Source organism: Orbicella franksi, chromosome 15 (assembly GCF_964199315.1).
Source record: "Orbicella franksi chromosome 15, jaOrbFran1.1, whole genome shotgun sequence".
NCBI classification, from domain to species: Eukaryota; Metazoa; Cnidaria; class Anthozoa; order Scleractinia; family Merulinidae; genus Orbicella; species Orbicella franksi.
The window spans coordinates 8005682-8021656 of NC_138159.1; the positions used below are offsets into that span (position 1 = coordinate 8005682).

Sequence of the window (15975 nt, forward strand, 5' to 3'; positions counted from 1 at the left end):
GTCTGTTTCTGGAAAGAAAAGTACGGGTCACCGAACGTCCAAGATCGTAAAATCCAGGCAAAGCTATAGCAATGGCCATCTGCCCTGTCATTGTTCATTTTAGTACTTAGTGCGCGTTCTCATACATGAAGTGGCGTGTGAATTTGCGTGCGCAGTAAGGATGCGCGGAAACAATAAGCGCGAACGTCCTTAAAACACATAACAATTAGCGCGAACGTCCTTAGAACACATAAGTTAGGATAAATACTTTAAAATATTTCAATAAACTTCATCGGGGATTTTTTGTTGCAGGAGAGTCGGGATCCACGTCGCATTCATCGTTTTCTAGAATTGTTGCTGGAAGAACCTTTGGACGATCAACGCAGCTCATTCTCTGACTCAAGGTGAGTTTAGTCCAGTTCTTAACAGTGGTCACATGTAATTTCTCCATACAACAACATTATATTGTCAAGCGGACAGGTAATGAGAAGAAAGAAAGCCATCACATTGTGGTGTCTTCAGGTGAAGAACTGTTTTTGCAATTCCTTGGTGATAATATAATAAGGTACATTAAAGACCAAGTATTGACCATGATGCTTATCGCGCGTCTGTTATTGTTTTCCAATGCTGCACGGTGCGCAATGCATCCTGGTCAAAACTGGGTCTTTGAGTTATCGCTACGTTAGCTGCTTTTTTTTACCTATAGTTGCAATTTTGTACGTGAATTATTGTGCTTTGCATTTAAGTTTTGCTCGTTACTTTAATTATGGCTGCGTTATGAACTTTCCTGTTCTTTCCTTAAATTCGTGAAAGTTGGGTAGCGTTACTTATACTTACGTAGCATGAAGTCTATGCTTTTCCCTTGAATGCATGAAAGTCGCGTTGTGTTACTTATAGCTACGTTACGTGAAATCTAGTGCTGTTCGGCTCAATACGTGATAGATACGTTGCGTTACTTATAACTACATTTTGTTATGTGACTTCTAGCGCAGTTCCCCGCTTGAAAATAGCATTTGCGTTGTGCTACTCTTCTAATTTTGTGTAGAATTTTAACGTTTAAAGCCCTATTTCTGACCTCTGTGTTGTTCCTTTTTCAGTCGTTTGTACTTCATTCAAGGAGCGCTTTGTCAGCAGGAATGGCGAGTCCCTGAACTGCTTCACCGGTTGATGGCTGTGGGAGAGACCCATCTGAACCATCCGTACAAGAACGTACGAGATCGACTTGGAAGGTTTGTATGCAGTGCAGGGCTGCAAGTGGTAGATGACTTACACATAAGGGTTAAACTGAGTCTGTTCCATCATTTTTGGGAATAACCTGGTGGGAGTAATGCTACTATCTATTGCAATGTGATGGTCTGTGACAGGTAGTCGCCAGATCCCCCACCTCCCTTCTAATGTTAGGCGTAACATTCATGGGCACGCTGGAACGAGTACTTTCTCGCGCAGGTCTAGTGCAATTCGCGCCATGTGCTTACTCTTTTGCGTGCTTCTGATTTCCTGGTTTTATTCCTTTGCCAAACACCGCCAGATACGAAGGCATGGTTTTGCTAGCAATCTGCCACGAATGATTACAAAACGCAAAAACACAATGCGCTTCTTACAGGGGCACCCAAGTCTTTTATGTATTTAAAACGATTTGTTTTCTTTGCTCTTTTTCAAATTATACGAGCTAACAGCTTCATCTTGTTTCCTTGGCAGTGTTCTTTGTAGCGTGTTGATGTACGACCTTAAACTGCGCAACAGTGCGCCGACACGCTCTCCAAACCGGAAGCAGTTTGTCAGCAAGGTACTTCCGCAACTGGCAGGATTACAGGAATTGGCGCGCGAAAAGGAGATGGGTGGAAGTGACGTCAGTGTAGCAAATGTCGGAGTTATCGAGAAAGACGTGGTAAAAGATAAGTCACGTGATAGTGACGACAGAAAAGAAGCCATCAAACGGTTGAAGACAAGTGAGTAATTTCATCTTGAAGCTAAAGGGGGTAGGTCACGCTGTTTTAGCTAATATTAATTTAGCTAATGATCTCTAAACGTCAAATTGGCAGAGCAAGAGTCTTTCATTTGCAAAATGACGGCCACATAACAACTGAGAATGATTTTCCAGCTGTGTAAATGACATTTTGATATAAACTGATATGAATTTGAAAAAAGGTCGGCCGAAGTTTTTCAAATTTACCCAAATGCAATCCATTTTAATCCTCTCCAGTTTTGTCCATCCATGTCCCTTCTTGGCTTTCCTGTGTTTTGTTTGAGTTCTATAGTTTTGAACCGTTTTTGTGATTTTTTAGTTAATTCTATGACCATTTGATCAGTGCTGAAATTGCCTAAAATTGCGTGACCTAGCCCCTTTAAGTAGGTCGGGTCACTTGGTTCGTTGGATGGATGAACTCGTTCCTTGGTTCGTTCGATGTTTGGTCGTCGTTCGGTCGGGTGGTCGGTCGGTTAGATAAGTCTTTCGTTCGTTCGCACGTTTCCTCCCGGCTTTACAGTTTGATTAGCCTTATTCCCAAGGATAGTTTAAGACTCAGTTTCGGGTATTTTGTTGTTGCTGTTTTTGTTGTTTTCTTGTTTAGTGTCTTTTTCTTTTATCTTGTTTTAGTGACAAACTGGCTCCTATCCCATGCAGTGCGCACCTTACACAGCTGCCCTGAGGAATTCTTTAATCTTCTGCCTGTGGTAAGCATTCTGGCAAATAATTTAGAGTAAATTAATAACTCAAGTGACCGCTAACGTCGTGTTTTTCCTTCAGATAATTCTTTTCGATTCTCAAGAAGACGATCCAGAACTTCAACACTACTGCCATAGGATAAGTAGAATACAAATGCAGCGGAGTCCCGGTATTCCGGTCACCAACGGGCCACAAAAATCTGGCCATATTTCTTTAAATAAGAAAATGACTGACTGAGCTTTTTTTCGGGCCAGAATAAAGTGGCCGTAATAACGAGAAGGTGGGATTCCACTGTAGGTTGATAACGTACGGTTCTACCTCACCAATCGATACCACAATATAACGTGAGAATAAGTAGTTTTATTATATGGCTAGCTCCGTGAGCGGGCAAGATGAATCAAATCCTGCGCTGTGATTGGCTACCCGAGCGGCAAGATGGAGCTATCTCGCCGATCTCGCCCGCTCGGGACTACCCGCCGTGTCCCGCAAGAAAAATTTCCCCGAAAGCCATATAGTAAATCCTTCATTGACGAAGCTTTGGTCAAGATGGCTGAATATTGGCCTCGTTCTTTGTTTGCAAGTTTATGGACCTCCACTACGTCTCGGTCCATAAACTCGCAAAAAAAGAACTTGACCAATATCCAGCCATCTTGACCTCACGCTTGGTCAATAACCCATATATGTTTTGTAGGAGTGGAGGGACGCTGCCAGCCATGTGGGTTGAAAGTGTTTTGTTTAACGTTTTCTCGAAACTCGTTTCTCCTCAGACCATTGCGTACCTCTCTCAAATGGAGCTGCCATTGAATATGATACCGTTGGCCTTGAACACCGTCAAACAAGTACGTTTTAAAGCGATTTGAAATATCTGAAATGTTAGTTGCTTTCTTGTTCTTATGACATTTTAGGCTAAACCTATTTAATTATTATTATTCCATACTCTTTGTATTGTTGGCGAGGTGGACTTTAGAACAACGAGACAACCAACAAAATGTTCAACGCCCTTGGTAGAATCTTATTTTCTGGTCACGCGCCACGTCTTAGCCATGAGTAAATCTGGTCACGCGCCACGTTCTCCTAGCCGAGTGCAAATCTGGTAACGCGTCACGTCCTCCTGGCCACGTCCAAATCTGGTCACGCGATAAGTTTCCCTTGTCACGCGTCACGTTCCGATGATTCCTCCTTGGTTTAGCCACGTGCAGTGTCACGATTTTTATTGACATGAACATCGCTTGGTAGAGAATCTCCAAAGAACTTTGTTCCACATTCATCGTTCACTCGATTTTAACGCGTATAGGTTTCAAGAAAGACCAAATTAAATGTGATTTCGTAACCTTATCGTACTTTCAAGCTTGCTGTTTTGTAGACATTTGTCATCAGTTTTTTTTTTTTTTCACTTTCTTTGTCAGATCGCTAGTAATAACTTGTGGCATCCGAGGCGAAGTGTCTGGAATACCTACAAGTCATGATTTTTGCCAACCTCTTCGCCATCACCAGTAACCCTCAGTTCGTTCTGGACGTGAAGGACCTGGTGCTCAGTCTCCTAGCAGACGAGCAATTAGAGGTAAGTGTGTTGTTGAGAACCAATCAGAATGCTACAACTGATGGCAACGAGCCCAACAGCCATCGCAGGTGTTTTAGTCATTGTCGTCCTGTTTGTTGCTGTTGTAGTTATCTTTTGTTGTCATTTTCCCTCAATTTGTCCTTTCTTATTACATTTTCATCTCCCTCAGGTTCGAGAGATGGCGGCTGTAACATTCAGTGGCCTGGTTCATTACGGCTTCTTTCAGCTTGATGACGAACTGCAGGTACGAGATTAACGCTGGCACTTCTGAAATTACTTTTAGTGCTCCTTGAAAGCTCTGCTTAACGTCTTTCATATTAATGGTCACACACTAGGGTTTCATCCACAGACTTAAAAGTTAGATCCACCTTGTACAGCATAATAAACAGTACCACATGAAAGTACTGCTCAATAACTTTCATTTGAATGGTCACACACTAGGGTTTCATGAAAGACTTAACAGTTAGATCAACCTTGTATATGGTCATAACAGTACCACTTGAAAAAATCTGCTCAGTAGTTTTCATTTGAATGGTCCTACACGAAGGTTTCATCCACGCACAGGTAGAAACAACAATTGAACTAAGGTACAGGGCTGTATGCTCAGCAATTCATACTCTGTCATCTGTTTTTTTACAGAAACAGTTCACAAAGATGGCAAACACCAAGCTTAAGAAAAAGAAGAAGGGAGTGATTGGTGCAAATGGACTGAACAATGATGCAGGTACGAACGACAAACTTGTTACAATCTGGTCGAATATCATCGATAATGCGCAGAGTGTGATCAAAATTACGATTATTTGCGTGGTAGCGAACATCTAAGATTGGTGATACGCAACGTTTTAAATTCATACGTCAAATACGAGACCCGACAAATTACGAACTCACAAGGTGACCAGCTTCCTGTTGGCTTGATAGCTTAATTGGTAGAGCACTGCACGGTATCAAAGAGGTCATGGGTTCAGATCTTGTTCAGGTCTCGTTATTTTCACAACTGCGTAAGTTGTGTACATATAACTGCAATGATCTTTCATATCCATACACCTTGCTGTGCTGTTGAAATACACGATGTTTCGCTGTCGATCAGTTCTGCAAAGCGGTCCGTCCGTTCAAGGGGCCAGATCTTGCGATTTAAAGCAATTTTAGAGCTGATCTGCTCACAGAATTAACTGAAATATCACTACAACAGCTTAACACTGAAAAAAAAAAAACTCAAAAGAAACACAAGAAAGTCAACAGGGGACGTGGATGGGCAGAAAAGTGTAGAAGATTGAAACGGATTACACTCAGGCAAGCCTGAAAACGACGACCAGACGTTATTCAATCTTATTTCAATTTGTGTGAAAGTGCCATTTATAATGCTCAATATCATCTTTGTTTGTTATATGTGGTCGTGATTTTGGCCATTAAAATAACTGTTGCTCTCCCAATTGGAAGTTTAGAAATCTTAGCGAAGCAACATGAACAGAACTAGCTAAAGTAACGTTACCCATCTCTTAACTCAATAAATAAATGTCGAAAACGTCCAGGTTTTGTTTTCCTCAGTATTTCATGACGTAACTGTATTCTTATCGTTTAGCGAAAGTTCTATACATTCTTTTGATCAAGTCTTTTATTCGTCCCCAGCCCTTATCCATCGTCACGCTGGAGTCCTGGGTCTAGCTAGTTGTGTCCAGGCCTTCCCTTACGATGTCCCCTCGTGGATGCCACAAATCTTGTTGGACCTTGGTGATCATCTTCATGACCCACATCCCATACAGGTAAGAGAAAATGGAGGAACGTGGGCAATGCGGGGGCTTTCTTTGTCCGCCTTGCAACTGGTATTGAAAATGTAGCGTGTTCTCTTCGTTTTGTTGGACACACACATATTCACACGTATTTTTTATATATTTAAAAGGGAGATAAATTTTCACTTTTGGGTATGCGGGTCTTGCCTAAACAAAGAATAATGAAATCAAGAAGTCACAAAGATTTCATACTTATGTATCGGAGACTTATACATAGAATGCAGATTGCATGCCTCTCTTTAACGCATAGCCATATCCAACAGATCTATTTGCAAATCAAGGACAATTTGTTTTAAATAAGTAGTTTGCTTTTGTGAATGAAATCCAAGTATGCGACCATTCAAATGAAAGCTATCGAGCAGAACGCTCCTCAGGTACTACTGGTTTGTCACTTCTATGTATGAAAGACTGGTGTGGGACCATTCGATTGAACGCCATTGAAAGGGGCATTAACTTATAAGTTTTTTTTTTGTCGTTTCGCCAGGCCACTGTAAAGAAAGTCATGTCGGATTTCCGTCGAACCCACCACGACAATTGGCAAGAACATAAACAGAAGTTCACGGAGGATCAACTGCTGGTGTTAACAGATCTTCTAGTGTCCCCATGCTATTACGCTTGAAAAACAAATAAAGGCTTGTTTACAGAACAAACTCTCTTGACGGTGTCAGGGTTGATAACAAGCCCTAGAACTGTGGCCATACACTTATCCTGTTTGTAAAAGAGATTTTTTACAAGGTTCTGTTTACTGTCGACATTTATAATTAATATGAAGTGTTCCAGTTATTCTCGCTTCTGATACACCGGAAGCGACGTCAGAAGAATCTCTGTGTCACGTGGTTGCGATCACGCTGGTTGGTCACGCAACCTTGATAAGAGGAAAATGTTGGTACCCAGTGTAACTCGCTCTACATGACAACTGCGTGACACTCTGGCACTCCGCCAGTCACGCATTCCCGTCCAGTGTATCGTGACGGGCCATCGAATTGTCTTCCAGGAACCGAAGAATTACGAGGTATAACTTCCTCGAGACTTAAACTTTTGAACTATGAACTTTCAATAATTACAATATTAACAGCAATTAGATTTTAGTACTGGATAGTTTGTTTACGTAAACTACATGTTTATCTTCAATGCAACACACGATCGTATACTTTGTGACTCGTACTGAGAAAGACTAGATAGTTTTCATTGAGATTTAAATCGTTCGCTTTCCCAATGTTTTTAGCTTTGGTAACTTCAAAGATTACGATTAAGTGCCGTAAGATTCGAATGCAACTCACTCGAAATTTCACCGCTCTTTCGCACTTACGGTGTCTTACTTCAGGGAAGTACGCCAATTTATGGACCTGTGGTACAATACGATGGATTACTAGTTGATAGTAGTCACTGCTGTTATCTCTTTTTTTTTCGTTTATTGTACGTTGGGTTTTATAAAATGAACGTTCTTAATGTGGAAATAAAGTTTTGGTACATCGGTACCTCGGGAACATACGATGTTTGCTGGCATATTTTGTTGTTTTAGTTTTGATAAAAGCCTCAAAATCACCTCTTGCGTTAAGTCTGATTAAACTCCGCGCCCTTGGCAACTGGGGTGATCACCAGAATAAGTCAGGTGCGCAGGGAGTGGGGAAAGCCTCCGCTGATTTCTGTTTCGTAAACGGTCGATGCCATTTTTAACGGTTGATGCCATTATTGATAACCAAGCCTTTCAGAATGGACGATGCCATATCTGCTTTAGTTTAGGCCTGGACAAGGTAGAAACTGGTTATAATTTGTTGATGGAGAAAAGCGCACTCACCAAATGCTTAATTGTTCATATTCACACCAGTTTGCTTGCAGTTAGCTTTTATTTGATGGTTGGGGCAACTCTATCAATATTTCATTAAGTGACGTTTTATAATTAAATTTTGCGGAGATTTGGCGGATCAACCCGGTAGTTTAGGAGCATTAGAGGGATGTTAGAGAACACGAGGTTCCGGGTTCGATACTGGGTGGTTACTTGCAAATTTCACTTTTAATTAAGTTGAGAAAACCTCGTTGATAGTTGAAAAAATTTTTAAGGGTCACGAAAATGGCAGCGACCGATCACGAAACGGACAACTGCTGCGCCTCAGTCCACGTCCTTCAGGCTGATCTTACGGTGCTCGCTACGAAAAACGTTCAGCTAGGCCTTTTGTCAAGTACTTCCGACGATTTATTTGAAGACCCTTAAAAATATTTAAGTACTTCAATCACAAGATGCAATATGAGACGCCTTTTCAAGCATTCACGAAATGTATAGGGAACGCATGGTCGGGGGGGGGGGCATAGGGGGGATCGAGAGTAAATGTATGAAGGGACACAAGGGTCAAAAAATGTACGGCTATGGTACTGGGAGGAAACCCTATCGGGAACCCCAGGGGAACACACGAAGTCATCGACGAAACGCGCAAGAAATTCACAGGGGAACGAATGCAAATACAATGTACGGGAATTTCAAAAAGAAATGTGCGAGGAAGTACATGAGGGAACGCTCAAAAGTTGCGGTATAATGAGCGAGAAAACTCCATTGAAGAATCCACAGTCGATGCATTCGCCACTTAAGAAACGAGAAAAAAATGGGCCGAGTCTCGTCTTGCAGTGGATTGTGCGACTGCATTGTTGTTCTCATAGCCACCTGTTCCTTAGCCGACGGGTTCTTGTAATGATTGCAATTAAAGATTCATGATTTGATTGGATAGATTCTTGGAATACATCACTGTTAAAATCTTACAACTGTTCGATAACAGTGCCTTAATATGTAAAGGAAGTTTAAAACTCTTACGGGGAGAATTCGTTGAAGTCCTCCAAATGTTTGTTTCCACTTCCCGTTCAGAATTTCATTCTTAATTCTCTGTAAGTGATGTAATCTAACGGTTTCAGTTAGAGATCAACCAGTGGGTCCTTTCAGAAAAAAAATCAGTGATGAATTAGTCTCAGTTCAAAAATCATGACATCATAAATCCAAAATCATTATATTATGTTTCTCCAGCATAGGGCGCATAGGGCTGACTGAGCTAGTACTAGTGAGAAAACAAGAGGGGAAGTCTTATTGTTCCTATAACAGCTTCAAAAGCGGCTACGATATTACACTCTCCCTAGGTTTCTTCTGGTTAACGGGTAGCACATTGGGACGCACGGTGTAGAGAACAAGCCAAGACAGCCCACGGATAACGTCGGGCGGCAAAAACCCCTAGGGGAAAGTCCTGTGCTATGCACAGCGAAACATATGTACATTTGCCGGGATACACTGGAATAATAAGGGGAACATATGGAGAAACACACCTAGTACTAAAGGAAGTGTTTGGGGATTACGCTGGGTGTCACTGCATGTGGGATTCAAAGTGAATGTAAGGCTAACGTCGGAGGAAACCCCCTGGGAAACCAGGAACTTACACACGGGTTTCGTATGTCAGAACGCGGAGGAGAGGGTTAGGAAAAACAAAACGCGGAAAGGGAAAAGCACGTGGAATGGTAGGGGAACAGGGAAGCTCCACCCCGAGGTTAGTCTCCTTCGCAGTTGTTTTTTGGGATGTCGCGTACCTTCCCTAACGTCATACAAATATCAAACTTTAAAAACGGTTTAAAGCAGTTCTTTTATTTTGTTGTATTTGTTTCTAGCTTATAGCTAATAAGCTTTGATTCGTATGCAATCAGGTCTTTACCAAGGGATGTCTATAAACCTGCAAAAATCGACTAATAAGATTATTACAAAAAATTTAATTAATTTATTTAACGAAATATGGCGGCCGCACGAATTAATCTTTACAAACAGTCAAAGGTATTTATTATATTTTTGAAGTGATATAATAGTTTTGCATAAGAATGAAAATCCAAGTCGTGAAAATATGCGGCGACGTTTTCTCAACGATTGGTTTTAGTTTGAAATCAATATTCATGACTACTTGTGGAATTTGCGTCAAACCAAACGCTTCATCATAGTGTGGAGACATGAATTTATGTGTTCCTGGTGACGTCGGATCTGGCCATTCTTCGTTTGAAGAAGATAAAGCAGGACGAGATGGATGTATTAATAATGTAATTGAACAGAGTGGAGTGCAATTTGGTCTGAAATCACAAGTATGATTTCAGACCAAATTGCACTCCACTCAGTTCAATTGCCACTTTATTAGATCCATTTTGAAATCGCACAATTTTATCACCTTAAATTTTAGATTTTTGGTGTATTGTTCCAGTAGCCGATTTGTTAAAAAAGCGGAACCGGAAACGCCTTTACGTCTAATTTAGTATGCAAAACGATGTCATGTGACGAAAACTCATTCGAGCATGACAAAGAAACTAGCAATTCTGATCTGAAGTCGAAAATAGTCTACCTCATGTATAAAAGTGCAATTTTCGTCGCCTGAATCAATTATGGAAGGCCTACCTTTCTTCTGTGGTTGAGGCTGCGACTTTTCATTGTCTTTGGAGAAGAAATTTGAAGGTGCATATCCTGTGTAATTCTGCGATCGATTTCTTTTGAGTGTTGAAACTCCCTCGAGTGTACGATGCCAAGTGGATAGTACGTTTTTTTCTTTTAAATGCCGTTCAATGGTATGATTTTAAGGGGTCCAGCTCGTTATCATCTCCGTTTCTTTTTGTAACCTCGGCGTAGGACTCAATACTCAGGACCTTGTCAAGTTCTGGAAGCGCCATTTGTTTTACGATATTTCCAAGATGGCGGGACTGGCACCGGCTTCGTAAGACGTTCGTTCATTCACTATTTTGTGCAGTGTGGCGTATGTTGACTATGTTTATTCACAGCAACAGAGTTGAGCAGTTTTGCTGCTTCGTTTGAAACTACCGGAAACCTGGAAACATCTACCTTCTTGAGATGACTCTGAATTTGTTGTTGTGTGGTTTTCGTTTGTTTATGTTTTACTGGACTCAGTATCATACGGATCTTGAGCAATGTTGAAGAAAAATCGCCAAAATATTCGTCAAAATGGACACTGAAAGCTGGGAACTTCCATGAAAGTAGGTTTTCAGCCTAAAGGAGCTCATAATCGTCATTCAGAAACTAATTAATTAAATTTGTCAAATTTTTTGGAAAAAAAGCTACAATAACAACAAAGTTTCGGCAATAGTATTTGCAAAATTCTCCACACAGTGGCTTTTTGCCTTTCATTTTCCTGAAATTTTATTGATTACTGTAAACTAATCTTGAAATCTGATGGGTTGTTATGTTTTACTGGCCCATTCTCATGGGCTGAGAAAAAGATGCGATTTAGAGCAAAAAATAGTGCGATTCGTGAATAAATCGCACCATTGAGAACCAATCATATTGCAAGGATATCCAGTGATTTCAAAATGGATTTAATAAATAATGGTAATTGAACTGAGTGGAGTGCAATTTGGTCTGAAATCATACGCGTGATTTCAAAATCGAACGAGCGCGCAGCACGAGTTCGATTTGAAATCACAAGTATGATTTCAGACCAAAATTGCACGACACGAAGTTCAATTGCCACTTTATTAGATCCATTTTGAAATCGCATAATTTTATCGCCTTAAATTTTTAAATTTTTGGTGTATTGTTCCAGTAGCCAGTTTGTTAAAAAAAAGCGGAACCGGAAACGCCTTTACGTCTAATTTAGTATGGAAAACGATGTCATGTGACGAAAACTCATTCGAGCATGACAAAGAAACAAGCAATTCTGATCTGAAGTCGAAAATAGTCTACTTCAGGTCATTCTCGTGCCCAGAGCCTCCGTTTCTTTTGGTCACGTGGTCGGAGAAACGGAGGGCTCTGGTAGCAGCCATTACCGGATGTCCGTAAATCACGGACATCCGGTAACGCATGCGTAACTTTGGCCTGCATATCTGCTCATGCTCAGAAACTAATCCTGAGGGAGGGGAGAGAGGAATAGAGTGTACTCTCCAGATGTAAACAGATCGGAACATTGACGTGTTTTCACTTCGCTGAAGTTTAAATAGGTGATTTAAAGTTAGAACGAGAGTAGAAAGCGGCCTTAAATGCCGTCGCCGCTTCAAACACGATTGCAAGCTTGTCTAATATTTTACCAACGGATTTCGCTGCGCATTTTGTGGTGGACCGTCTAGAAAAATTCAGGGATCGATAGCTGTGTTCTTGTTGTTTCTTCTCTTCATATTCGGTAAAAAGGAGAAGTTTAAAGAGCGAGGTGCATTTGTTAAAGCTTTCAAGCAAAGTAATCAGGATACCACATGTATTACGTCTATCGATGACACGGTGAAATTTGTTTATGGACACACTGAAGCGTTTGTGGAAATCAGCCGTGGAAATTGCATCACTGACCAGAGGATTTAAATATACGCCGTGCTGATAGATGAAGGGAGAATCTTTTAATGGTAAGAACTATTTACTTCCTGGTTATCTACATAGGTTTGTAAGCTGCAGTGGAATAAAAATCTGTTGAACTCAGGAAAGTTTTGTTGTATTGGAGTTTTGTTCATCTTTCCTTGCAAGGAATGTAATAAAGGTGCTCACTTTCATATGATCTATCGTGCCCTCATTTTTGCAAGTAACCCCATTCTGTTCTATTTTTTTTCTTTACAAAAAAGGGTCTTACACAATCATTTAACTGTCAAATTAAATCAATCAATCAACTTTTATTGTGCACTATTTACAGAATTAATTTACATAATTAAATAAATATGAGAAGAGAAATCTATTTTGCATATGGCTATAGAAAGAAAAAAAAAAGTATGTGTGTGGTAACCGGGGTATAGGGAAGAAATTGGTTTTTGAAGTAGTTACTACCGTGTTAAGGTAAACGCAGTGAAAAAAAATAAATAAATAAAAGTCCTACGTCAGTTGTTATTGAGTGGTTATATATGTCTGCTGGGGGCTTCCATAATGGCTCTGCAGCAATTTTAATTAGCTTATTTGGAACATCTAATGATGATTTTTGTACATTCAGACTTGAGAAAAGCCTGGTCACCTGAGCTTCTGTGACTGGAGACATCACAAAACTAGATATAGGGCTATACCCACCATTTTCTCCCCCAACCTCCACTGCTTTTGTTGATATATGTTTTTTTGTTCATTTTATACCTTTCAATCAGCTTATATAAAGCTTAATCTTTTGGGTGCTTTCAACAACAACAATAATAACAATTTATTTCAGTATTCCCATATGAGTACATGGTGTTACCAAAAATATAAAACAGCCAAAATGATGTAACTATAAAATTAGTATTTGGCATTGGTATACATGTAGAGGTGCCTGGTGTGAAGAGAGTGATTCATATTGGTGTGCCACAGTGCACATTATGGAAGATTTTTTTTAGGAAACTGGATGAACAAAATGAATGGGAAATAATGCAATATTCATGTTACTTCATGCTAATAATAAGGCTCTTCAGCCTGTTATTCGACCATGTACAACAACAAATCTCGAATGCATACTTTCTACTTCTTGTGGTTGATCAGAACATCAACCACATAGCTTTACTATTAACGATGGTTCTATCTCCATCTCCTTTTTTTCAGTATTATTTATTGAACTGCAAGAGCAACATTCCTATTTGAATTATCCATATATTGTTATCCTTTGAAGAATTTGTGTCGCACTATTATGGTCTGAAAATTAACAAAGAATAGTAAATAATGGCAGGAAATAAATAATCTTTCAAAGGCTAACCAAAAGATTATGATATTTTTCTTATGGGGATATTAACGTAACTCTGTACACCTATAATGTTTGATTTGTTTTTAGTAGAGTTTCCAAATTACATTTGGAAACCCACTAGTCTGATGATTCATTCATCATTTATATTTTGTTCACAGTTATTTGCATTGATGATAAATTATTGTTATTTACTGATTAATGTTATTGTGAAGGAATAAAGTTTTGCTAATTGCAGTTGCTTCCTAACTAAAGTGGGGAGAGAGGAAAGGGCCTCAAATTTCAGCTATGGTTATTTATGGTTATTTTCCTTTACTCATCATTTCCACAAGTAAATTATTAAAAAAAAAAAAATTTGGGTCGGGGCTCTGAAGCAAACTAAACTCTTGCCTGACCACAAAAGGTTTGTTCGTGTTTTTTTGAGGGGGGAGACTATAGGGGAGGTCTCAATAATTAAAGAGAGGGGAGCTAAAAAACAGATATTATATATATCTATAACAGCAGAAGCTTCTTAACAGGTACACGTAGTAACAGATACATACATAACAATCTGTGGAAGAAACAAACCAAATTTCATGTTCAGACCATTTGCTACATCATCCAAGTACATAGCAGAGTATTATAACACGGACCTTTGACTCATTTGGGCAATTTAATATCATTCAATACATTTTGGACTGCTAGAATCTGATTTGCTTGATCTTTGAGAGAGAGAAGACTCACCTTCAGATTTCCAGTGCCACATTTGCTCAGCAACAGTGATATTTCTTCGTCTTTCCACCAGGCTCTAAGTTTCCTTTAGAGCTTTTCATAAAGGAAGACAAACGTTTTTTGAAACCCACTGCCGATTCGAATTTAATTTTATGATTTCTTGGGGTATGGTCAGCGACAAAGTAATTGTTGTATTAGCTGCTTGATTCTCAGAGTTTTAAACGTTTCTTCCCACCTTCTCGGCTGCTACAACAAAGGACGATGATTACGATCGAGAATTACATCGTTGCAGGCGATGTACTTCTTTGGTTACGTGAAAAATTTTACGATTCCTTCGGATCGATCGGGAATGGTCACCATTTGTTTTGCTTTTTTTTCGTAAAGCGCGCCTGTGTAAACTGAGCGAAGGTGCCGCCATTCGGGCCGGAAGTAAAATGGAATGCGTAGAGCTTTGTAATTTTCACTTCTGCTGCGCATTCATTTTTTGTCAGCCAATGAAAAAATTCGAATTTTTGGGTGCATCCAGAGCTACTCGTCAACGACATTTTAAGACGAGTAGCACTGGGGACGAGAATGACTTCAGTTCTCGTCGCCTGAATAATTATGGAAGGCCTACCTTTCTTCTGTGGTTGAGGCTGCGACTTTTCATTGTCTTTGGAGAAGAAATTTGAAGGTGCATATCTTGTGTAATTCTGCCATCGATTTCTTTTGAGTTGTGAAACTCCCTCGAGTGTACGATGCCAAGTGGACAGTACGTTTTTTTTCTTTTAAATGCCGTTCAATGGTATGATTTTAAGGGGTCCAGCTCGTTATCATCTCCGTTTCTTTTTGTAACCTCGGCGTAGGACTCAATACTCAGGACCTTGTCAAGTTCTGGAAGCGCCATTTGTTTTAACTAAAGATATTTCCAAGATGGCGGGACTGGCACCGGCTTCGTAAGACGTTCGTCCATTCACTATCTTGTGCAGTGTGGCGTATGTTGACTATGTTTATTCACAGCAACAGAGTTGAGCTGTTTTGTTGCTTCGTTTGAAACTACCGGAAACCTGGAAACATCTACCTTCTTGAGATGACTCTGAATTTGTTGTTGTGTGGTTTTCGTTTGTTTATGTTTTACTGGACTCAGTATCATACGGATCTTAAGCAGATGTTGAAGAAAAATCGCCAAAATATTCGTCAAAATGGACACTGAAAGCTGGGAACTTCCATTAAAGTAGGTCTTCAGCCTAAAGGAGCTCATAATCGTCATTCAGAAACTAATTAATTAAATTTGTCAAATTTTTTGGAAAAAAAGCTACAATAACAACAAAGTCTTGGCAATAGTATTTGCAAAATTCTCCACACAGTGGCTTTTTGCCTTTCATTTTCCTGAAATTTTATTGATTACTGTAAACTAATCTTGAAATCTGATGGGTTGTTATGTTTTACTGGCCCATTCTCATGGGCTGAGAAAAAGATGCGATTTAGAGCAAAAAATAGTGCGATTCGTGAATAAATCGAACCATTGAGAGCCAATCAGATTGCAAGGATAACCAGTGATTTCAAAATGGATTTAATAAAAACATTAATGGTGAGTATATAATTTAATCTTGTTGCCCTTCGCCAACGGAACAATTACCTTCCTAAAGTTAAGTTCTTCCTTTC

At 39.8% G+C, this 15975-nt stretch overlaps 1 pseudogene across 1 annotated transcript in view; it reads left to right on the top strand.

Annotated features, from left to right (window-relative positions):
- The window catches only part of LOC145469190 (proteasome activator complex subunit 4-like), a 37874-nt pseudogene extending 30393 nt beyond the window's left edge, over positions 1-7481 (top strand). Inside the window, exons 38-48 of the transcript XR_014042288.1 lie at positions 292-383; positions 1077-1208; positions 1678-1928; positions 2576-2652; positions 2726-2781; positions 3411-3483; positions 4051-4205; positions 4375-4449; positions 4845-4929; positions 5832-5965; positions 6477-7481. The product of XR_014042288.1 is annotated as a proteasome activator complex subunit 4-like (transcript). The remainder of the gene's footprint in view (positions 1-291; positions 384-1076; positions 1209-1677; positions 1929-2575; positions 2653-2725; positions 2782-3410; positions 3484-4050; positions 4206-4374; positions 4450-4844; positions 4930-5831; positions 5966-6476) is intronic.
- The last annotated feature ends 8494 nt before the right edge of the window (positions 7482-15975 follow it).